This window comes from Pseudochaenichthys georgianus, chromosome 12 (assembly GCF_902827115.2).
Source record: "Pseudochaenichthys georgianus chromosome 12, fPseGeo1.2, whole genome shotgun sequence".
Lineage (NCBI taxonomy): Eukaryota > Metazoa > Chordata > Actinopteri > Perciformes > Channichthyidae > Pseudochaenichthys > Pseudochaenichthys georgianus.
Genome location: NC_047514.1, coordinates 12546304 through 12559133, shown reverse-complemented (window position 1 = coordinate 12559133; position 12830 = coordinate 12546304). Strand labels below are relative to the sequence as shown.

At 40.0% G+C, this 12830-nt stretch overlaps 1 long non-coding RNA gene across 1 annotated transcript; it reads right to left on the bottom strand.

Moving 5' to 3' along the window:
* Window positions 1-3142: 3142 nt before the first annotated feature.
* On the bottom strand, window positions 3143-10080 carry LOC117456212 (uncharacterized). The gene is made up of 2 exons (XR_004553225.2): window positions 9295-10080; window positions 3143-8834 (listed from the first exon to the last, which is right to left on the bottom strand). It is a non-coding gene; the product is annotated as an uncharacterized lncRNA (long non-coding RNA).
* Window positions 10081-12830: the final 2750 nt, after the last annotated feature.

The following is a 12830-nucleotide window of genomic DNA, read 5'->3' as shown; positions in this document are numbered from 1 at the left end:
CAAAATGGACCAGATTGATGCATTTAACTTCAACATTTAAAACAAAATCTTCCCGGGGGAGCATGCCACCGGACCCCCGTAGAGGAGGTGAGGTCCACCACCTGCCCACACCCCCTGTTAAATTGTCTCACCCACATTGAGGATGCTTCGTACGTCGCCCATGTTTTATTCCATGTGTCAAGTCAGGCAAATTGGGTCCAAATGTTATTGCATCAATGATCTGTTAACATTAAAATCACTAAATATATGCCGTAACTATTTTGCTCTAGGCAACTCAAGGGCTCAGGTAATGTGATTACTATATGAATAATTGTCAAAAATAACATAAAATGCATAGGGTTTTTTGTTAAGTAACATACTTTCGTCGCCGGCCGGCCGATACATGCTGCGCATTAAGTGGGCCTGTCTGTCAATTAATCCCCGGGCCACTTTTCCCCCCCAGTCCGCCCCTGATATAGGCTATGATATTATATGATCGATGATCTGATTGAATGTGATATGAATGATAAGTGTGACAAGTCTTCTCTGCATACAGCAGTTTAAACTGTATATCCTTTATCCTGTAATATGACTTGATAGATTTAAACTCCGCACACTGAGCTCTGATTTTTCAGCAGGCGGTGCTTTCACTGAGTTGATCTCTTTTCTATAGACGCCGGAGGCGGGCAGCGTCAGGTAAAAAAAAAAGTGATTTAGCCTTCCCAAACCTGAGCCTCACGCGCCGCCTATGAGTGACTCCAAATAAATACTGCATTGTAAAACAACTATGGACAATTAGGACCAGGGGTTTTGGGCCGCAGCTTTCAGTATAGTATCGTAAGATGATACTTTAAAGTAAAGGTTGTCAAAAATATGCAAAAAAACTACTTGCATAGTATGTTAAAAATGTCAGAAAAAACGATAGGCCTATAGCAGAGTATGTTGAGAATTTCAGAAAAATTACACAGTAAAGAGTTGGGAATTATACAACAAAGTATAATAATATTGTCCATCAATAAAAGTAAATAATCCTTAGTAGATAAGGAATGTATTTCCCATATGGTATAGCGGTTAGGACTCCTGGTTTGAACCCATGCGACCCGGGTTCAACTCGGTTTTGGAACAGGTGTTATGTGTTTCCTCAAAAAGACCAAGTACATCTAGTATAGCATGTCTAAAATGTCACAAAAAAAACAATATATATAGTGTGTCAATAATTAGAAAAAATTACATAGTATAGTATGTTGGAAATAAGCATAAAAAAACATATAAAACGTTGAACATTTCAGAAAAAACAACAGTGTAGTATGTCAAAAATATCACAAAACTTCAGAAACAACAACCTAGTTAATGATGGAAAAGGTCATAGTGCAGTATGTTTAAAATATTTGAAATAACAACACAGTATAGTATGATAACAGTTGACTTTGGGAATAGGTATTGGTAAATCTTTACCAGCGTTGTTGTTATCTCCAGACAGCTGATGTGGAGAGGGAAGGCTGTCAAATCAAACTGTTTTGTGGGCATCACGGTTTCCTGTTACCGGCTGAAATACAAAACGAGTTGCTGTGAACTTGTCAGCAATCCTGGGTAATGTATTGCCCTGCAGTGTAGCCTCTGAACCAGGACCCAGCATACAGATGCCTCCGGTATAATGTTTCTTAGTGGTTCTCGCAGATTAGTTTGTACATAACTATGAGATTACTGGGAATGTTATGAGAAAGCAGGAAGGGGTACAAGAGATGTTTCTTTTAAACCTTCTATGTTATTTTCTCATAAAATGCAAAGCACTGCAAGCTATATATTGTTATCCAAAGCATGTTCATCTAATTGGTTGTAGGTATGTAAACATAGCATTACATTCAGATTGTCACTTTCAAAAGATAATACTATAAAATGTTAAATGTTGTAGTAAAAAAGGGAGATGCACACAACCTTTAATAATTTTAAAACAGGGTTTAATTTTTCAAGATGGCTGTCATCAGCAGAAGAGGTAAATCCTCTTCCAATCTGTCTTGTTTGCTTTCTCTCAGACAAAATCACAATTTGTTCCCCATTTGTTGTTATTTTTATTGAAAACACACACAGATACTCATTGGTTTGCCGTGTGATTGGCAGCTGTGTCTGGTTGCCGGGGGTGTCCACTGCTGGAGATGTCACTGGATCCTTGGACTCAGCTGTCAGCAGAGTCGCTCTGCAGATGATTGACAGCTCATGTGCTGAAACCCTTTATAGACAAAGTTGCCAAGTATCTCTCATAACCTTGCCTCTGTGATTATAGTTTGACATAACGACACAAGTATATCACTATTAGCTTTCAGAATGTAGCACTATGTGGGAAGTATGAAGAGGAACTAGAATACAAAAAATCTAACATGTCATAAAAAACGAGTGCAGACTTTATGTGTTGAGGAAAGTCAGCTTCCTTTCACTGCAGCTCAAATTTGAATTGTTGGGTATTTAGCTATAAGTAAGTGTCATATATTGTTAATTCTTCTGATTTCTACTTTTTAAATGGCCATCCTCAGGTGTCTGTCGTTTGTATCATGTCGTCCTGTAGTGTAAAGTAATTGTTGATGTATTCATTCCCACAATTGACTACAGTCACTCAGTTTAAGTTCCCAGAGAACTTTCCCCTATTATACTATTTTGCAACAATATATTTTACTTCTCAGATATATACATATATGTCTCTGAAGTGTTCGACTTGAAATCCCAAATAGATCATGCATTGTAGCATCCCATAAACCCCTCTGTTTCGGTTTCAACCCTGTTTCAAAAGTGCTGATTCTGTGTCTGTAGCTTTAAATGCTAATGAGCTGCTGCTGGCCACGCCCCTCTGCAAGATGATTGGTTTAAAAAAACAATGGTGCTCTAGGAGGAGATTCAGGTGATATGGTGGGCAGGTTACCTTGGTTGGTTATTGGCTAATGGTTGCACAACCCATAAAAACATTGTGACATCATAAAGTGGACATAATATGATCAGCTGATTTTCAGACAGGATTTATATAAATGGATCAGGACAAAAAGAGAGAGAGAACGTTTTTTTCTGAAACTTTCTGAATCTTTTAACACAGAAGGGAAACATATGTATGTATAAAAGACATGAAACATTAGTTTTGCATAATAGGTGACCTTTAAAAAAAAAAAAAGATACTCACTTATAGAGATTCAGCACTTTATCAGATTTATTTTCAGTTTGTCAAGCATAGATTATGTCAAAAACAGTGACAACCACAGATCATCACTGCTGTGAATGTTGCTACTAATCAATACAGCAAGTTCAAATGATTCTTTGTCATTGGCCTTTGTTCAGCACGACCTGTGAGACTCCCACCCTGTCATTGTTACATTTCACCAAAAATCACTTTGATAAATTCATGAATCACACAGATTCTGTGGACAGATATCACTTCATAGGCAGCATCGTAAAACTGTTTCTTTTTAAACCCCTTTTTGTCAAAAATTAAATAAAAAAATCATATATACAGGAAAAACATAAACACTCATCACCCGTAGGACGCTACTTTTGTCCGAACATAATAAATAAAAGTTGAAAAGGGGGAGAGAAATATGAATCTTAACAGGGTGGATGCGCCCAAAACAACTCTCACACACAAGATCAAAAGATATATAGATGTATATGTATGTATCCATATATATTCTGTATATATGCTTCTCTACACAAAAGCAAGTTTACTCTCTCTATGAGTAAATACATTCTACTCTACAATCACTATAACGACAGTGTACATTCCCAACCAAAATGCTTTGATCGTTTATCAGGAGGATTTTGGACTTATCAGCAGACCATGACCAGAAAATATGCAACAACATGCTAAATGTGACTGCAATAATGTGTGTCTGTGCGTGCGTATGGGTGTGAAATAACTTCCCATCCTCCTCCAGTTGATGTGCTAGCCAGACGAACACATAAACTCACAGGTGTTCCCCCCCCCCCGCGACACACATGCACACACACCAGGAGAAAATGATGCGTTCAGCAGTTAGTCTGGTTTACTTTGCCTCGGCAGTTGAAACGTGATCCTGGATCTATTTCGGCTGAGAATTCAGATGATGGACCAGCTGGCTCTTTCTGCTCTTCTTCCTCTGCTTTCAGACACATTTAGCACGTCTCCTAGCGTCTCTGTGCTAATGCAAGACACTTTTCTCCTTCATTTACCACCTGGTATTTGTTAACTGTCTAGATGGCGAGTATCACATCCCGTACTGTATGGAATATCAGATTTTTGCGACAAAGCCTTCAGAGTCTTTGGTGTCTGGATGAATCCTATCCCGCAGAACAATCCAGAACCTGTTAACAGACAGCCTCTCTGCATTATTCCCTATCCTGTTTGACCTTTAACCCTGGCAGCGGGATGAAGAGTAGCCCGAGGGAAATCGTGCGACTGGCAGCGAAAAGCACATTCTAACTACTGAACATATTGCAGCATCTAAACGCGCAGAGCAACTGCATTTGGTGCCAAAATAACTCCCTTTTGTCCCCTGTCAGCAAAGTGTATGTTGTCCACGGGTAACTGCTGGTTCTCCAAAAAGGTAAAGTAACATCCATTATATACAGTGCTACAGACAGCCTGTTATAAAGCACCAAGAAAACAAATAGGGGAGATGTATTTTCTCAGCTATACATGGCTCAAATCCTAAAGTACAAACAAAGCCTAACCACTTGTACAATTCTCACTACATACAATCTTATGTGTGATATACAAACCATGAAGCAAAGAATGTCTCAATGGGCTCGGCTGTTATTGTCAGTGAATGATGAAATATTTACATATATGATTACTTCTGTGTCTATTTGCATAAACGTGTGTGTCAGGTGGCCCTGAGAACAATGTGTGTGTGTTTTGTGCTTAGAAGATTTACAGGTGTAATCACACGCCCAGAGAGAGGCTGTGTATGTCAAAGTGTAGATGCGTTTACAACGGCTGCCATGTTTTCCTGTTTCATAGTGATCTCTGAGACCTTTCATGGGAACAATGGAGAGGGATGAACATCCATCAGAGAACTCACAGGGACCGGGAGCAGGACAAATAAGCATTACTCTCTAGAAAAGTTATCCACATGGACACAACTGTCCAAATCTTCAAACAGGGCTTCTGGGAAAACACTGAAAAAGCGTCACATCTTCATGATGGTGCAACGGCAGATCTAAACTATCTGAATATTTTTCTTACACTAAATAGATCCGTCTTCATATGAGCTGCGAAAGGAGCAGCATCATTTGAATTTGTATCTTTGTACCGCATCGCCAAATATATGCTTCTAAAGAACAAGAAAATGTAATAATTATTTCCTTTTCCCTGCAATAATCCGGTGCATACCACAAACATTGTGGTTAATTATAAGTATACATGTAAGTCAATCCAGGCTTCTGGGTAGTGGTAACAAGTTATTTCTCCTCACGTATTACCGTAAAGCCTAACAAGAAACACAAATCTGCCTAACTAAGGAAACAACTCTCCAACCTCTACAGACGCCTGCGCCATTTTTAGACCGAGCGTGTTTCCCTGAGCTCTCACTCTGCCTCCTTGCCTGTGAGCGGTTGTCCGGCCAACAGACCAAGAGGACAGGTCAGTAGTCAGGGTGACTCCTCCAGCGTGTCTGTTCAGTCACAGGGGAAATGAAAAGGTTGCTCACTGAGGTATGAATATCTGCCTTACTAATGTGGGCCATCTGGACAGAGCGGGGGCAGAGGGGAAAGAAGGAGAAATTCTTAGCCGATAGAGAAGCTCTGTTTCAACACAGTTATTCACCTCAACGTGAATTCCACACAAGGATGAAAACGGCAAAGCAGCGCCTCTCTCAGCTGAGATGAGAGGGCCGGAGGTGCTCTGTGATTTGGTGGGAAATGCTTGGAATAGCTAAACAAATGTGTCGTGCGGAGCAGAGGCAACCATGGATGTGGACTCTGGCTGTAACAGACACACTGTGTTTATGTCGAGTAACCGGCTACCCATACGTTCATGACCGAGATTTGTTCAGTTTATTTTCTTAAAACGGCATGCTAACAAATGTCTTCATATAGGTAGTGGAATTTACTGACATTTTGAGGTAATTTTACTCGACTACTTTCTTTACCTTCAAACAACTGTATTTATTCAAGTATCTCGCCAAAATGAACAGTTAACAAGATTACATTTGATAGCATCATGATAACGTTGCTCCCCGATTCCAATCTTTTGTGAATGGAGTAAAGTCATTCACTGCGACCTTTGACGGCGCCTAACAGCTAATGTTTACAAGCTCTGATTTCAACACAGATGTTCTGTCCATGATGCTGAATGGCTGAACCATAACCAGGTTTAAGGAACCGATAAGCAGAGACAACATTTACATCCTGACTCTCATTGTATTCCATATTCAGTACAACTAAAGAATTCTCTTGACAGTCAGCTCAGTGGTGTCGCAAAATATAACTCTAATTTGACTCAAAAGTCTTGAAAACAATGGGCTTTGAGGTGTTAGGACGTCTATCACCGCATTCTCAGACGTCATTTTTGTTTTTATCAAAGCTGAAGCAAACGCAGGAGATCAAACGGGTGCCCAGATCAAGGCGAGCTTGAGGGGAATCAAAGCCTTTTGATTCACATTCTGGTCGATTTTGTCTCCGCTGACTGACACCTTGTCTCTATTGAAGGCTAAAAATAAAATAAAACTGATGAAGAGCTTTTAGAAGCGCCAGAGATATTTGCAAAAAAGAGTACTTTGTGTATGCTGCTTTCTGACTGATTACAGCCCAAAGTTAGACCCAACATACTTAAGCACTTTAGAGTTTAATGGAACACCTCATCTCTCACTCTAACTACAACCTACGCAAATAAAACTTGCAATCTGTGCTATAGCATTCTCAACGGCCTAGGGCTACATAGTCAAACACAATATTCATGAATTTTTAAGACTACAAAATGATAACAAACCAAACTTCACCCCCCAAATCTCTCTGTAACAGATCATCAACATGGAGACTGGCCTTAACAGCTGGCTGTGTTAGGGGTTTCAAATCCTTTAAGAATCCAACTTCTGTCTCAAATACAGGTAAATACAACTTTTGTATTTTTCTAATATCGTGCTAAAAATGTTCAGAAGATGTTGCCTAACAGAGACGTAATGCAGTGTGTTTGCTTGATTGACAGTTGTCTCAGCCACTGTGATTGAAACTAGGCATGCACCAGTCCGGCTTTTCTTTCTCAATACTAATCTTGAGTTCTGATAGTATGGGTTTATACTTCATGTTTAAAGAGTACATCTCACTCTGTGGAACTTATTAGAGTCCTTAAATGTACTGTAACTTGAGGCCAGAGACTGCTGTGGTTGACTGATCAGACATGTTGGTTTTTTTAAGTATCAGTGACCGGCAAAAGAGACCAAAGGTAAACTCCCTCCTTCTAAGTACCGACAGCTGACATAACCAACCCATGAAATATACTTATTCCCAGGCAGGAACACATCAATCGAATTTAAAGCTCCACTTTTAAGACCTTTTTCTGAGCTATACCTTTAATTAGTTAGCCAGTAACTTGTGAGATGCCATTTCTTAAGACACGCCCTTTGACCAGGCTGTATCTGCCACCAGCGGCATCATGTCCCTACAGGAAAAGAGGCTGGAGGGAAGGGTGTGTGTGAATGTGTGTGTTGGCAGAAAGAAGGAACAGCAATGCGTGAGTGAGCTGTGCTTTTGGTCCCTAAGGCGAGCGGGACAGAGTGTCATGGAGGATGTATACACATACTATACACATACAGTACTGTATTTTGTAACAACAGTATTCCCTGCCAGCAGTGAGACTTTAGAAAATGTGCTTCTTGACAGGAGAGTGTGTGTGCCTGGGTGTGCACAGGTGTGATTAGGTGATGAGTGTGTTCAGTAGTAGTGAGCACCTCTGGTCCGGGCCACGTAAACAGACCCAGCAGCAGAGAGCGTGCTCAGAAAGGCTCAGAAAGACATCAAAGATAGAGGGGAAGTAAGGAGAGGAAGGAAAGGAAAGAAGGAAGCATACATATTCTAACAGCACAGGGTTAATAGGAATACCAAAGATAATATTGCATCTCCTAGAACTAGCTTCAATTGCTCAGTGTATATAAAATTGGAAGAAAGCTATACTGTGATATTACAGTTACATCTCACGTTATAATTCTAAAATAATTTATACCAACAATAGTTATATTTTATAGAATATTTACATAAATACATCCTCATATAGTAATATTATTGTCAACACATTGTTATAGAAACATACACCATACATATATGTGTATATAGTCATGTTATAGCCACACGTACACACACATACAATGAATATACAATCAGAATGAGCTATTGCAATGCTGTGTTGGGTGGAACTCCATCGGACATTCACATCTTCTCAAGTCAGTAAGCTTGGAGAGGAGTTCTGGTGTATTGCTATAAGAAAGAAGTTCAGCCCAGCCTCGCACAGCTGAACGTTCCTCATACAATCTGAGTATTGCTTTGTGTAAAGTGTCTCTCCTCTGAAGTGATCATCTGGTTGGAGAATAGAGAATACAGAAAGTGGAGCGTTGAGCCTCTCGGTCAGTAGGTGAGATTTGATACTCTGCTGCTGACAGAACGTTTTTTTTCCGGTGGACTGATCAAACAGAAACAGTTTGAGATCTGTGAGCCCATCACCTGCATCAAAAGGCTTAGAGAAGGACATAAAGATAGGCGTCCTGCATGTACAGACAGGTCAGTGTGAAGAGAGTTTCCAACAACCTTCTGCCACTAGAAGTCAGAGAAGAGATCCTGGGGACCCAGATGAATGATAAAAGGAGCGAGGGTCCGCGGCTGGTAGAAGGGATTGTCAATGAAAAGACCACCTGCAGTGAGAAGAAGAACAGGGACAGAAGGATTACTATTCATGTTCATACATATAGAGATTCATAAAAGACAATGAAGGATCAAAAGGCAATTCCATAGGGAGAAAGACATCTAATCATGTTTTTTCTAGGACAAGGTTACTTCAAGGGTACTTGAGCAGTTCTTGGAAATGTTTCTAAAAAATAAATCATAACCTGGGTGACAGAAAAGTTCAACATTCTGGGAAATACATTTTGTTATCAAGAGTTCAAAGTAAAGATCAGATAACAGAAGTCTTATATCTATCAGTACATTCGAAGCTGAATCCATGACACAGGGAATGTATCTAATATCAATATCTTGATTTCAGAAATAAAAATACATTCAAACTTGTACAGAAGAATGACAAACAAATTATCAAAATGTAACAACTGAAAACAATTAAAAGGATTTACAACAACTCAATGGAGCTCAACCAACCATTGGACAAGATACTGGGTCCTCTCATCGAATGGCTGCGCATCATATCTGTAACCATGGAGATGTTGTCAGGTGATGGTTGGATGACTGAGGCAGGTGAAGAGCCAGCAAAACTCTGTCCTGACTGAAGCTGACCTTTGACTAGCACTTCATTTTGTATTCTGTTTTAAGTTAAGTTCTCTTTAAATGTTTTATACATTACTTGTGATATTAATCCATGTTCTTAAAATGGCTTCAGCAGCTCAGTTGGTGCTTATCTTTATTTAAAGGTTAAGCAAAGACGTGCAAAAACAACAAATACAGCAATGGCACAAATGAAACAACATACAGAGAGACATGCGAGACAGAGAGAAATGAATTCATGTGGGTCCCAACGTTTCTGTTTGTGGTTGACATGCATTATCAACAGCTCTATGACGCCTGATAACAAGCACATAGGGAGAATAGGTGATATAGATGTTGTCTTTCCAATGTACTGAGCTCCCAAACTGCAAAAAGCTCTGCATTCACTCCACTTGATAACTCCGATAGCTGTGGGAAATCCGGCAGACATTAATCCACGTGAAGTAATGGGATCGTGCCGATGAATCCATGATGCAGGATCCCACAAAAGCTTTCTAAATTCAATCGTTGTCTTCTCGCCCTTCCCTCTGAATATCTATAAACTGAGGGTCAAAAGGATGTAACGAGACGCCCTGAGGTACGCGGAAAGATTGAAATGCAATCCCTGCGCTGTATGAGAGTGGAATATTAAAGATTGATGCAAGTTTAGGTCACAGTGTCGTAGGCAGGTTGAAAGAGTGAGTAAATCGTTTCAGATCGCTGCTGGAAAAATAATCCCAAAATGTCCAAATCTAAAAGTGCATCACATCCCTTTGTACTGTAAAGAAATGTATGCACCAGACAGTGTTCAGCGTTGTGTAGGAGATGCTTTATTCTTTTTCAAAATTATTATTTATTATTCCTTCACAAAGCTTATTATTTTCTTTGTAGAGAGACAATGTGTGTTGTGTGTATCGTATTGCAAAGGCTATCCTCTCCCTGGCAAAGAACACAATAACAAAAGGCTAAAATATATAATTTAGACTCAAAGTACGAGGTCACAATTCACAGTAAAATCCTTCAAGTTTTTGTTTATCTCTTAAGAACTCAAACCTGCATTATTTTCCACATTCATAAAAGTTTCTGGAAACAGTAAGAAAATAAAATGAACATTTAGCTCAGGTCCTCTCCCATCATTGTAGACAAAAGTTTCCCTTCTAGAAAAAAGCAGGTTTTGGGAGAAGTGTATGACTAAGCGTTTCGTGTGTGTGTTTTGGTGTGTGTGTGTGTGTGTCTCCGGAGCTAAAAGAAGTGGTAGTGGGGGACGGGGTAGGTGGGCATTTTCATGACAGGCAACAGAAGCATTCTCTTTGGCAAACCTTGAGGGGGAGACATGAGAAGAGCTCTGCATGAGTCCAGGGCAACAAATAAACCAAAAGTGTCTGTTCCTTCTTCTACACTACACACTACGCTGCATCTAGGTCCAACCAACAGCCCTCTAAACAAAGGGTCTCTGAGTGAGAGGAAACGGATAGGGTTGTTTGTTCTTATTCGGTGGTTAGAGAAAACCGAGAAGCATAGTTAAGAGGAAAACAAATGGCTGAAGATGAGATTCATTTTTGATTGATTACAAACCGGGTCTTGTTATAGTTTTAGGAATCTCAACCATCCTTTATGAAAATCATGATGTTTTGAGTTAATCCTTAAGAAGCACAGGTCAAAACGATTGCCTTAGTTTCTTCTTTCAATCACATTGACATATCTGGGGTTTGGTTCTTTTTTTAAACGATGTTACACCGTAATTTCCCTGGTGAGTACAATGCTTTTATAACTTCTTATTTTGGAATGATGAACACAACTACAACTGAAGACCCATGGTGTAATAAAGTGAAATAACTCTTCTCGAGACAGTTGAGCTCTGTAAGATTAATCACAATTCCTGCTATTGCAAAAGCATGACCCGCCCATGTCTGCCTCTTGATTGGCGAATTGTTAACTTCGATGATTTCATTGGTTACGTTAAGGCGTGAGCGGGGAGATTGGTTAGAGTTAAAAGCCAATCAGAGGCAGAGTTGGAAAATAAAGGAAGGAAGGGAAAGAAATGAAAGAAATTGTCCCGTATTGTATAGAAGCCTGTGTTCCAATATGATATAATGCCCTTTCCTATAATATAATGTCCTGGCTTTACAGTATGTATTAGCGTTCCTGTGAGCCAGTTTTATAATATGTGTTATTATTGCCAACACGAAAGCCCAAAGCAGAGGACAGTGAAAAGCAGGGACCAAGGTCAAAGCTTTGTTTCCAAGAGATAGAGGCTTAGTCCCCAATGTTGTCATTTCTCGATTCTGATTGAAATGTAGGCCCTGATGGAGCCAACACAAAGATTGTTTTACCAATTTGGACTTGTTTTAGTAAGTGGATTAAATAATAAGAACAAAATATCTCTTATACATGTACCTCTCTTTATCTGCAGCCATGCAAGTCAACTGGGTGTAAAAGAAACATTGATTTCCACATTGACGAGTCTTAACAGCAGGTCTATTTACTATTGTGCATATCTTTTGGATTGGATCGTCATTGTTCACAGGATCTCTTGCATGATGGAAGGCAAAGCTTTACAGAGTCTAGTAGAGCAAGGTCTCAGTTTACATGCTGTGCTGATTGGGAGCATGTCACTTTTCATTTCAGGACCTAATATGGAGTTGAATGTAACTTTTCGTGTTTATCTATACTTTTTTAAATAACATGAATTCCTACCGACTCGTAGGTAGTTAAAGCTCAGGGTGAGCTGAACTCACACTGATCACCCACCATGGTGCGTGAAATGTTCTGATGATTCACCGGGGCAGAGAAGCAAACCGTGAGATACCAATAACTCTTCATCACTCCCACTGAAGATACACTGCATTTCATCGCCAAGTCTCTTCATTGGCCAGGCACGATGGCCCTAACTGACTGCCTCTTCAAATATATTGGATGTCATGGCAAATAGAATACTTAAAAAGACAAGTTAAAGAAGTAGTTATAAAAGTCACTTTAATGTGCTTGCTAGATTGGATTTTGAGTATTTCATTATGGTCACAATTACATTTAATAAATAATGCAGATCCCAGGGATTGAATTGAAAGCGAATGAAGGCAGAGCTCCACGACAAACAGAGAAACGAAGGCTCATTTATGTTCAGGGCAGTCAGGATCTCAGGGGGGTACTAGACGTCTGCCGGGGGCCCCAGATCAGTTTCTCTTAGCACATAAGACTCATTCAAATCTGAGAGGCCTCCCATGTGTGCACACACTGCACAGGGCTTAGTCTGTGGGAGTAAATGTGACTGTGTGACAGAAGGACGCATGTGTGAGTGGTTTTTGCACCAATACCGATGCTGTCAAAGGTCAAGGACTAGTATAGATTTGAGCCTATGCATGTGTGTGTGGGAGGGAGCGCAGTGGGCACTTTCAGCAGTGAGGACATAGAAACCCTGGAGCAGCAGTAACAGA